Raw genomic sequence first — 12,208 nt, forward strand, 5'->3', positions numbered from 1 at the left:
CTACTTCTAAACAACACTAGTATTAAACTTTTACTACTATTTTTAATACTGCAGCATTAATATAATCAGAGATCAAATTATCCTGACACTACCATTCCTAATACTATAGTGTCAGTAGCACTTGAGCAGCTCGAGCAACCCAGACTTAACCACAAGTTTCAAAGGTGGTCTTAATAAGCTGTACCCATGGGCATGACCTATTTTACTACATGGGAGTTAGCATAAAATGTTGCCTGGTTGCAGGTGTCTTTTGACCACAAGTTGTAACTTAATTTTGCAAAGCTTGCTTTTTAAAGATAATTTTACAAAACTCACTCTATAAAGCTTCCGGAAGTTTTAGGCCTAACACTAGCAATACTGTTGTTCATCTTAAGCTTCCCAACACTCTTGCTCAAAGTAATCATAAGTTGCAATTTTTTTCCTTGCTTTCATTTTGGCAAACTCATTAATAATGTTATCAAAACTTATGTCGCTGGCCATTTCATATTCTATGCTCAAAGTGAGCAAATGGTTGAGCCTTTCCTGCCCAGTGGCTGAATCAATGTTAGCTTACTAAATGCACGCTCTCCTGATGCTACTGACACTGGCAACACTATTAGTAGGCGTAAACAAATACAAATCTGTGGAAACACATTTTCCAACCCTTTTTTGAAGAGAGCATTAAGAAGTGTAAGTGCAGAGGTTATATGTCCATCAACTCTTAAGTTGGAATCGTCTTTTATTTTGTAAAAGATTCTAAGTTCCTCTTTAAGATCTTCTCTCTGGAGGTCTTTTGGATATGCTGTGGCTAAAGTGTCAACAAAATTTTCTATAGAAGATTCATCCACTGTATCTGGCGGAAACAAAATAGGTGAAAATAAATTAGAGACTTCAGCCATTCTTTCGCCAAGACCTCCTAGCTCTGATAGAAGCAAATCCATTGACAGGAAGAACACCTGTACTTTGAACTGAATATGGCTAGAGTCAAATGTATAGTCTGCATCCCCCGTGTCATCAAAGAATTGCTTTTTCTTCCGAATCCTTGAGTCACTTTTCATCTTTGGGTCAATGCCAAGGCTTGAAGCGACTTGTTTAGCTTCTTCAAAAAAAATTGGCCAAGAATCTTTCAATGTTTGAATTTCCTTGACTAAGTTGCTCACGTATTTAGCTCCCTCTTCCATTGTTAATTTGGAGCTTTGTAGGACCTTATTTTTATCATCAATACACTGAAGCACTTTAAACCATATTGTAGTAAGAAGTACAAATTCAAATGACTTAAGCAACTTAATCAAACAGTCAACATCTGCCTGGATTTCAGGAGGTAAATGAAGCTCTTCTTCAATTTTAATTAAACTTTCCAGCATTCCTGTGTGGTTTTTGATTAGGGGGCGAACAGCATCAACTCTTGCGCTCCACCTAGTTTTAGATACAGAGTGAAGAGATATATTCGCAGTAGTCTGCAAAATTTTCCATCTCCCAGGACTAAGAGCAAATACTTTATAGAGTTTATGAACATTTCCAAAATATGTTTTTACCTCTACGCTGGTTTCCATAGCGTGAGTGCCAAGAGGTTCAGCGTGTGAGCACTGCATGGAGAGAAATAGGCTTGGGCATTTTCTTCCAAAATACTTGTCTTTACTCCCTTAAATCTTCCTGACATGTTAGAGGCATTGTCATATCCCTGGCCTCTGCACCAAGATAGTTCTAAGTCACATTCTTTTAAAAACCTCTTTATCTGTTCTGCAATATCTGCCCCAGTCTTCTTTTCAAAATCTACTAGTTTAACAAACCTTTCATGCACATCCCAATTTCGGTCTTTTTGCATCACATACCTGAGAATAAAAACTAACTGCTCTGTGTGTGAAGAATCAGGTGTACCATCAACAACAATGCTGAAATATCAGGCTTTTCTTACCTCTTCAAGAATAGGGTTTAAAACTTTCTCCCCACACAGTTTCAAGAACTCATTCTGACTACGCCATGACAGGTAGTGAACCTGCATTCTTCGACCAGACTCTCTGCATTGAGCTACCATCTCTAGATGTTGTTTCACCTCAGGATTGTACCTGCCCACAAGCTTCAGAGTTGACAAGAAAAGCCCACAGTCATCATAATCAATGGTAAAATGGCTACCACGAAATGGCAGATTATTCTTTGCTAGGAAAAGAATTACGTCAACAATGGCAGTTAATATTTTACGCCATTTTTCCTCCTCCTGTTTAATACTATGTTGTACTGCTGCATCAATGCCTCTTTTATCACTGAGTGTCTGAAATAATTCCTTCCACTTAATGTAATTGCTCAAATGTGAAGCGTTTTCTTCATCATTTTTGATTTTCTCGTAAATCTTTTTCCAATTATCTGCAATTCCACCTTTGACAAATTTTGAGTGCTGTAATTGCTTAGTTTGAGTTTCACTTCTGTAGAGACTGCAGGGAAAACAAAATATTGCTGCAGCATCTTTACTCCACACCAGCCAGTCTCTTTCAATAGATTCGCCATTACTCAGATGTTTAGAAAAAACGGTTATTGGCAATTTCCTGCCGAAAGAATCATGAGGAAAGGTTTTGGGCTTCTGTGGTGGACCCTTCAATACAATAAGATCTCTTTTCTTTATATCTAGGTACTTCCAAGAGGCTGGGTCATTACTGCACAACTCTTCTTTGTCATTCCCACCTATAGCAGCAGGACTAGTTGACTGTACCGGCTTCTCAGTTGTAGCAGTGTTACTGCTGTGTTCTCCATTGTCTATCCAAAGAGGCTGGATTTCCTTCTCTTCCTCCACAACAACCATAAAACTGTTTTCTGAATGTGTTAATATTTCGGATTCCTCACACACTTCCTTTTCTTTTTCTCTTACAACACCACTTTCACTTCCCACCTCTGAAGAGTCTTGAATGTGAGCATCGCTCAGCTCAGTCAACTGACTTGACTTCGATTGTGCCTGAAGAAACTTGTGAAGAGTTATTTTTCCCTTTTCTTCTTGCGTCTGTCTAGCTATGTTCTGCTTTCTCTTCTTAAATCCTGAAAGATATGTACGTTTCATTTTTCTAACCCCACGATCGTTGACTATGTGATGATACCTGCAAACAAATTAATTCCCTTGGTATCTTTCATTTTGTTAGTGTGACACTGTACCGCGTAATGCTTTATGGGAATATGACGTAACTAGAATACGATATACTGAATCTATGCTACATATGCTATGTAACATATCTATATAAAGGCTATGATCCACTGAATCTATTCATCTATTAATCCTATCTGCATGCATGTATCATTTTTTAATTCAAAATATTGGCTGTGTACTGGCTTGATTTCTAAATAACCTTAGGTAGAGCATTTGGTCAGTTCCTGGAGAAAGGAACGTTGAAGTTAAGTACCTAATCAAGAGACGAAAAAAAAAGGACAATAAATCTTGGAATGCTCCAATCCAGATAAGAAGTCTACTTGAGGACCCACGGCTGCTACCTAGTAAGAAACTGTGAGTCATGCATGAACCTGTCACTTGCCCAGGTAACTCCTAAACTCCATCTTGGAGCTGGACTGTGAGTGCATACAAGTGAGAGGTCTCCAGTCCATCAACAAGAAAATGTCTATTTAAACCCCTGGGAGACCCCTCCATGGTGGTCTTCAGCTGACTAAAGAGAGAGCCTCCCTACCCCCAAGGATACTTGAAAGAAACTGGAGCAAAGGACAGTAACTACAGGGGGTGCGAGTGATTGCTGGACCCAGGCTAAAAGGAGATTAGTCTGTAAAAGGGAGCATTCTGGAACTGATGAGGATCTTATCTTTATTTACTTTGATTAGACATAGGCCATGGCTACAATGGCGCTTTACAGCGCTGCAACTTTCGCGCTCAGGGGTGTGAAAAAAACACCCCCCGAGCGCTGCAAGATACAGTGCTGTAAAGCCTCAGTGTAAACAGTGCCGCAGCGCTGGGAGTGCCACTCCCAGCGCTTCAAGCTACACCCGTAGAGGATGTGGAGTACGCGCAGCGCCGGGAGAGCTCTCTCCTAGCGCTGGTGCTGCGACTATACTTGCACTTCAAGTGTAGCCATAGCCATAGATTTGCACATTTTATTTGGCTTGGTGACTTACTTTGTTCTGGCTGTTAGTACTTGGAACAACTTAAATCCTATTTTCTGTATTTAATAAAATCACTTTTTACTTAATTAACTCAAAGTATGTATTAATACTTGGGGGAGCAAACAACTGTGCAGCTCTCTCTATCAGTGTTATAGAGGGTGAACAATTTATGAGTTTACCTTGCACAAGCTTTATACAGGATAAAATGGATTTATTTGGGTTTAGACCCCATTGGGAGTTGGTCATCTGAGAGTTAAAAACAGGAACAGTTTTGTTAGCAGCTTTCAGGTAAACCTGCAGCTTTGGGGCAAGTAATTCAGACCCTGGGTCTTTGTTGGAGCAGATGGATAGGTCTGTCTCAGCAAGACAGGGTGCTGGGGTCCTGACCGGGCAGGGAAAGCAGGGATAAAATAAGTAGTCTCTGAGCATATCAGGTGAGGTGGTGGCAGCTCCCAGGGGGTTTCTGTGAGCCAAACCATCTCAGGGTAGTTAATTTAAAAGTTTCTTATGTACACCATGTGTTCCCCCCGCCCCTCCCTATGTGGCTTACCCCCGCCTCTCCTGGTCTCCCTTCTCTAACATACCCCATGTGTTGCCCCCACCATGTGGCTTACCCCTGCCTCTCCTGGTCTCCCCACTCTCAGAGCCTCAGCCACTTTGGCGCCCAGCTGCTGCCCTCGACAACGCTGCAGCAGCATGGCTACGGTGTGACTGGAGTTCACAGCCCTGCCCCCTTATCACACGGCTGCGGCTCTGACTCAGCGGAAGGAGGTGGAGCTCTGGCCCCTCGGGAGCCACGCCGCTGCTGCAGCACTATCCAGGGATGTTCCTGGCTGGGTTACCGCCGTGCCTATCCCCTCTTTTGGAGCCTCAGCGCTTGGCCCCTGGACAGTGCTGCAGCGTGGCTCTGGCAGGAGTGGAGCTCTCAGCCCCGCCCGCTTAGCTCGGGGCTCTGTCTCAGCGGGAGGAGGCAATGCTCAGGCTGCTGCTGTACTATCTGGGGCCGCTCCTCCTGACAGCGCGCTGAGGTGCCGGGGCCAGGGGAGTATCATACAGTCTCATGTGGCTGGGGGCCCCTGCAGGGCCCGGGGCAAATTGCCCCACTTGCGCCCCCCCCCAGGTGGCCCTGAATTGGAAAGACTCCAGAGGAGAAGAACAAAAATGATAAAAGGTTTAGAAAACCTGACCTACGAGGAAAGATTTTAAAAGCTAGGCATGTGTAGTCTTCAGATTGTGAGGAGGGAGGGACCTGATAGTCTTAAAATATGTTAAGGACTGTTAGCAAGATGGTGATCAATTTGTTCTCCATATCCACTGAACATAGAACAGGACAATAGGCTTAATCTACAGCACGGAAGATTTAGGTTAGATATCAGGAAAAACTTTCCAACTTTATAATGGGTAGTTAAGCCCTGGAGTAGGCTTCCAAGATAGGTTGCGGAATCCCTGTCATTGGAGATTTTTAAGAAGAGATTAGAGATTCACCTGTCAGGCATGGTTAAGTGTACTTGGTCTCACCTCAGTATAGGGGGCTGGACTGGATGCCCTGTCAAGGTCCTTTCCAGGCCTACATTTCTATGAATCTGAAATCCTGTATAAGACTGCAGGCTAACTTATTTCTCCATTAAAGAGATTCCTGTCAATACTGAATATGTTTGGAATATTGTACATATTAGTCACCATTTGTACTTTGGTTTATTCCCAATATTTTTTTAAGCATTCATGTGCATTTCCACACACCAAAGCTTTATAAATCAGCATTTGCCACATTCACAGATGTGGAGGAAGCAAAACACTAAGGTAAACATGCCTCTGTTTTCTCAAGTGCCTTCAAGAATATAAGCTTAGTTTAAAATTTTGATCTCATGAGCAAAGCATAAGTAAAAGAACTTTGGCTACAAAAACTGTGAATCTTCCTTTCCTCCAGTCTGTTAGGAGGCGCTGGGGTACCTAGGCGATAGCTGCTATCATAATACTGAGCTTGGGGCAGAGGGGTTGACACAAAGTGCTGCTTCTCCTTTGCAAGAGTTTTTACGGAAGTGAATGTGTGTTGAGCCACTGGTTATACTTCTTCCAGGCCTCTATATGCTCTGATTTACCAACCACTGCACAAAATTCGGCGTGGAGGTATGCAGAGCTCTCCACAATCTGCTTCCTTTCCCTCTGAACAGCAGAACTGCAGCAATTCTGCTGTGCTGTGGAATCAGGGTACTCACACAGGATAGACAAGCTTTCTCCTTGCAAATAAACTGACTCTGAACTCATTTGACAGCTTTAAATCAAAGTGCTTATCCATTCTATTGAAGGACAATCTGATTCTGTCTTCATACGATCACAGTACAGATATGGTAGTGACATATGAAACACATATCCCCCATGTGATTTCGGGGGAGGGAGGCAGAAATATGCATTCAATATGTAACATATAAAGCTTCTGCCCACCCCTTTTGTCATGTGTCACTCCCATCAAAGCACACAATTTGCCTGGAGTTTGCTGTTCCATTTTAGGGTGGTTTGTGCTGACTTCACAAATGCTCCCATGATGCCCCTAGCAATGATACTAGGATGCTGCAGTGTAAATAACTTACTATCATGGAGTGGTGGGGTGTGGGGAAGGAAAGAAACTGTGAAAGATGTAGATAGTGATAGGGGAACAGCAGAGCTGAGTCTCCTTAGTGTAAAGCAGCAGAACAGAATGGAACAAAACTGCCAGAATGCCTCTCCAATCCTTCAAGGCCCATGATTGTAGCGTTACTAATGCTACAAAAATATGAATTGCAGCTGAGCCCTCATCCTCACAGGGCTAGTGCTTTTAAAAATAAGAAGGTTTGGAGGAAAAGATATAGTTCTTTTGAATCCCCAAATAATTTGAGTGTTATTAGTTTCCCACATGGAATTCTGAAAAGAAAATGAAGCAAAACATCTCCAAAGAGAGTGGAATTCAGACAGTTATCATTTCAATTCTAGCATATTTTAGAGGAGTAAGTAGCCAGAAAATGTCCCAATATGGAAACTGACATGCAGTGGAAACACTTGATCAGAGATTTGTTCAGAAGCCAAGATGGATTGTCTTTATATCCCCATCAATGGCCAAGGTTTGGGGACCAGATGTCTCAGTTTGATTGCTCAAGTTCCAATTTGTTTAATGGACTGGCCCAGTGTCCAATGATTTCTATTAGGATGCATAAACATCCTATCATTGTCTGGCCACTAGTCTACCCTCAGTACAAAAATGGCTGGTTCACAGACTTTGCTCCACCTCCTCTGTATGTTGTGTCTACAGTAGATGATCAAATTCCCATCAACACAAGGAGAGCGTACAACCTGGCGGTTGCAAAACATTTTCAAATGTGAATGCTTAATGTCTCTTGCCAATGCTGGTATCCAAGAGGAAGCCAAATGCTGGTGTAACCAAGGATATAGTCCACAAGATCTCTGTCTGCGGGCAATTGAACGTAGACATGAGAACTGGCATGTTTTTTATGCACTTTCCTTTACTGTTTTGTGCTGCCTTCCATTTAACACTTTCCAGCCACCCCTTTTCCATGTTTAGCTTAGTCTCCTCCTCTTTTCAGCTTCCAGTTCTTACCTAATCACCAGATGAAGAAGTTGTTTTTTTTCATAAACCTTCCTTATATATTTAAATTCTAACAAGAATTGCTGCTGTTTGGGGTTTGTGTGGTAGGGTGTCACTAACAGAGTTGTCGTTTGATGTATTTTGGAGGGAGTCTGGAAATACCTCTTTGGTCTCATTCACATGTTAGCAATTTTTTCTGGTCCCTCTGCTTTGAAAAATATAGGTTGAAATTCTCTACCGAGTTTTGCTTGGCACAACAGAGAGTTGGGTCATTGGGCTGTCAGGAAACCTAATACAGCACCCTGATTTTCAGTGTGAATATATGATCAACCTATATTAGAGCACCCTGCACCCCTAGGATTGGTCTGCCAGCCTTCATTGATTACTGGGCCAATCCATTAAAAAAATTAGAACTTGAGCAATCAGACTGAGACATCTGGTCCCCCATACCTTGGCCATTGATAGGGAAATATAGACAATCCATCCTGACTTCTGGACAAATCCCAGGCCTCCAAACTGTGGCTAGGAGGGGAGAGTAGTGCAGGAGGCAGATATGCAGGCTCTATGTCAGCAGAAAACTTCCCTATGCTGGGAGAATTGTCTTCTGGCCAGTAACACAGAGGGGCTGGAATACAAAAGGCAATCTGGGCTATGTACTCTCTGTTTTTATTCTCTAGTTCTAATAACACTGGTCTACAATTTTTGAAAAGTTGTCTGCTTCAGAGATAAAATGTAATATTTATTATGTATTTTGATGTGCTGAATTCAAATATGACAATTAAAACAATTGATTGGCTACTGTTTCTAAGATATTTAAGTTTTTACATTTTATGTCTATGTGTATTGTGTAGACAGTAGAGTTTTAATCATAAATTGTAAACCTAGGTCTTTTCATGTGTTTATGGTTGCTTTACATGATAATATTTCACCTGTCCTGTTTATGTAACACTTGAAAAATCAGCAAAAGGGTTATATCAATAAAATGTATTATGAAACAAAAGGCAAAAAACTATTATGTACATAGTTTAGTCCTATTCAGTTTCTACTCGGCGCTTCTTGGCTTGTCTCTTGTATTCATTAAATGGAGCATCTCTTGTCACTGTTCAGCAATAGTCTGCAAGCATTGATGGGCTCCATTTGCCCTGATAGCCTGCCAGGAGATTCCACTGCTGTAGTCTGGAGCCCAACAGCTCTGCCTTACTCTTGGGGAGTTCCAAATCCCTGACAAGGTCATTCAGTTCACCTTGTGTTATGAGGTGTGGTTCAGAGTAGGAGGATGGGAGAAAATGTGGGTCCTGTGACATTGATGGTTCAGGACCAGAAGTTTCATCCTCTTCCTCTTCCTCGTCTGACTCAAGTGAGAATGATTCTGGTGCATCAGGAACCGGCAGTCCTTCTCCATGGGGTACTGGGCGTATAGCTGATGGAATGTTTGGATAATGCACAGTCCACTTTTTCTTCTTTGACACACCTTTCCCAACTGGAGGCACCATGCAGAAGTAACAATTGCTAGTATGATCTGTTGGCCCTCTCCAAATCATTGGCACTGCAAAAGGCATAGATTTCCTTTTCCTGTTCAACCAGTGTTGCAGCATATGTGTGGGGCCCACCTCTTATCCTGATCTCCAGTTTTGCAGCCAAAATAAAGGTGATAGGCTTTCTTAACCATAGTGGTTATACTGCGCTTTTGTGATGCAAAAGTCACTTCACCACAAACATAGCAGAAGTTATCTGCACTGTTCACACAAGTACGAGGCATCTCTGCTCACTTTGGCTAAACAGAAATGTGTCCCTTTGCAAAATCAAACACTGACAAATAAGAGAGCACGACACTGTATGATTTCTAGAGCTGATAGAGGGCAATTTGTTCAGCAGAGTGATGTAAGCTTCGTTAGGATTGCATCATCCATGACTTCTAGGAATAACATGATGCAATTCATATCATGTATGATGCAATACCAGCTTCAGATTGCATCATTCATTGTTTTGCCTCAAAAGCAAGTACAGTCCAAACCCAGTCATAGATTTATTCATAGATCCAGTCAAAGATGTATTTTAGTCATTTCTGGTTTAAATTGAGATCCCTTCCCTTTATAACTCACGTATCCTCCGCCATTCCCAAGTCAAGGGTCGTATATACTGACCCAATAGCATATCTTGAAAACTAGAGCCAATCAACAATTTTAAGCATCATTTTCGTTCTCAGTGACCCAGAGTTAGTAAAGTTGGACTACATTTATTTCAGAAGCATTTTGGCTGTAGAGCAGTGTAATAGCTTCATTGTTCACAATGGTGTCAGGCTTTCCTGTGATAAAGTCTGAAGTTCAAAGTTTTACAGTATACATTGTAGTCATACCGCCTTAGTCTGTAAACTTGTCATTTCTCAGCAGATAAATAGGGTTGGACTGGAGGAGCACCTGGATGGGTGACACACAGGAAAAAAGCAGGTTGCTATGGAAAGTAGGGTTATCCAGTAGATTACCGTCTTACCTTTTGATCTGTGCTGAACCAGTGCAAAGCACTGGAGTTTTGCATTTCTGGAGGTTCTTTCAGCCAGAGGCCCTATCTATTTGTGATCATTAAAGAGCCCATGGCATAGCTTTTTACTAAAGCTGAGATTATGACTCCAGTGTCCTAAATACATTGCAATTAATTACAACCTGTCTACCAGCTACCTAACATTTCCTATGCAGTTTCCACTGGATCCACTACTCTTCAGTCCCTGCCCTGAACTGTTACGAATTACTGATTTAGATGGTTATATAATTCCACATTCCACCCAAGAGATGGCTGCATTTCAGTGAAGAGATTCCTATGTGTGGTATTTATACTGTACAGATTAACTCTTTGAAATACCCTGATGGTTTTGATCAGTTTAAAATAGAGAATATTTGTACAAAATATCACTTTGAAATTTTATCTGCAAGTTTTAAGTAAGATATTGATAAACTATTGTGAGGCCGGCTCCAGGCACCAGCAGAGGAAGTACATGCTAAGTGACGGCATTCCATCCATTCCTGTGACGGCACAGTCTGAGCGGCTTTTTTTATTTTTTGCTTCAGCAGTTTGAGCAGCTTTTTAAAAAATAATTATTTTTTTGCTTGGGGAGGCAAAAATGGTAGATCCAGCCTGGCTGGCAATCCAGGTGCCAGCTTTTGAGATGGCTTTCAGCCTCAGCTGAGCACAGATGATTTCATTGCTGGAAACCAGTCCAGGTAACCTATGTGTTAATATAGTTAAGATGCATATTGGACTTAATCAGTGGTGAGCTGGAGCCGGTTTGCACCAGTTCACGCGAACTGGTTGTTAAATTTTGAAGCAGTTTTAGAACTGGTTGTTAACCTGCTTCCCTGCAAAGGGGGCACTGCGGCTTTGATGGGCTCCAGCCAGGAAGTGATGTAATTCCTCCTCCGGCTGTCGGGGGTGCTGCGCTATGGGAGCCATATGGGCCACTGCCTGGCCCTGGTCAGGGACCCTGTTGCTGCTGCTTCTCCTCTGACCTCTGGCCCTGGGGCTCCCACTGCTGCCTGGTGGGTCCCCGGCTGCTCTGCTGGGCCTGGGCTGTGTCCTGCTGCTTGGGCTGCTCCAAGCCGCTCTCCCCGTAAGTACCCACCACCCTGTCTCCAGGGAGCGGTGGGGACCCACACATGTGAAACAGAGCTCATTTCTAGTTCAGGCCCATCTTTTTTAAAAATAACTTTAGGTAGGGTTAACATACATCCATATTTTCCCAGACATGTCAGACTTTTTGGTTCTTAAATCTCCATCCGGGAGGAATTTTTATATTTTAAAAATTCCTGCAAGGAAAATACAGACGTATGGTAACCCTATTGGTACAAAAAATACATACTGTGGCACATCCCTTAAATCAGAACTTTTTATAGGGAACCGGTTGTTAAGATTTTGGCAGCTTATCACTGGACTTAATAACGATATGTTTAGTGTTTAGACTTTATGAAGTGCTTGTAAGTTGCTACATAGACTCATAGGACTGGAAAGGATCTTGAGAGGTCACCTAGTCTAGTTCCCTATATCTATTAATCCTACTTATAATGTCTGCATCCCATGCTATAAGGATACTTAAATGTTTGCTACATAGCTGTAAAATGTTTGTTCTGAACTGTGTAACTTACCAAACAAGAAAAAACTTTACCTAGTGCAAAATGCTAAATTCCTTTGAGAGGTATAACATCTTGCCCATCAGGAAGATTATCAAAACTAAATGGGCCATTGGGGGACATCATGATACAAAGACCATGTTAATTGTCTCTGCACACCTATGAAGAAGCTATGTGCAAAAGGGTTTGCCCCATCAGCTTGAATTCTGGAAGAAGGAAATAAAGATAGTGGACAAGAAAAATTTTCATTTCTTTTGCTGGAGCTGTAAAACAGAAGCAGAGATTCCCAGGATCACCCTGGATTAGCACTAAACAACATTACGTGCTGACAGTCTGCTACAACTCTGTTACTTTTTGGAAACATATACTGTAACTCATTTGTGTATATCTGCTTTAACCTGTACATAACTCTCTCTTTTCTTTTTTCTAGTTAATAAGTCCTTAA

Source organism: Gopherus flavomarginatus, chromosome 2, assembly GCF_025201925.1.
Source record: "Gopherus flavomarginatus isolate rGopFla2 chromosome 2, rGopFla2.mat.asm, whole genome shotgun sequence".
Lineage (NCBI taxonomy): Eukaryota > Metazoa > Chordata > Testudines > Testudinidae > Gopherus > Gopherus flavomarginatus.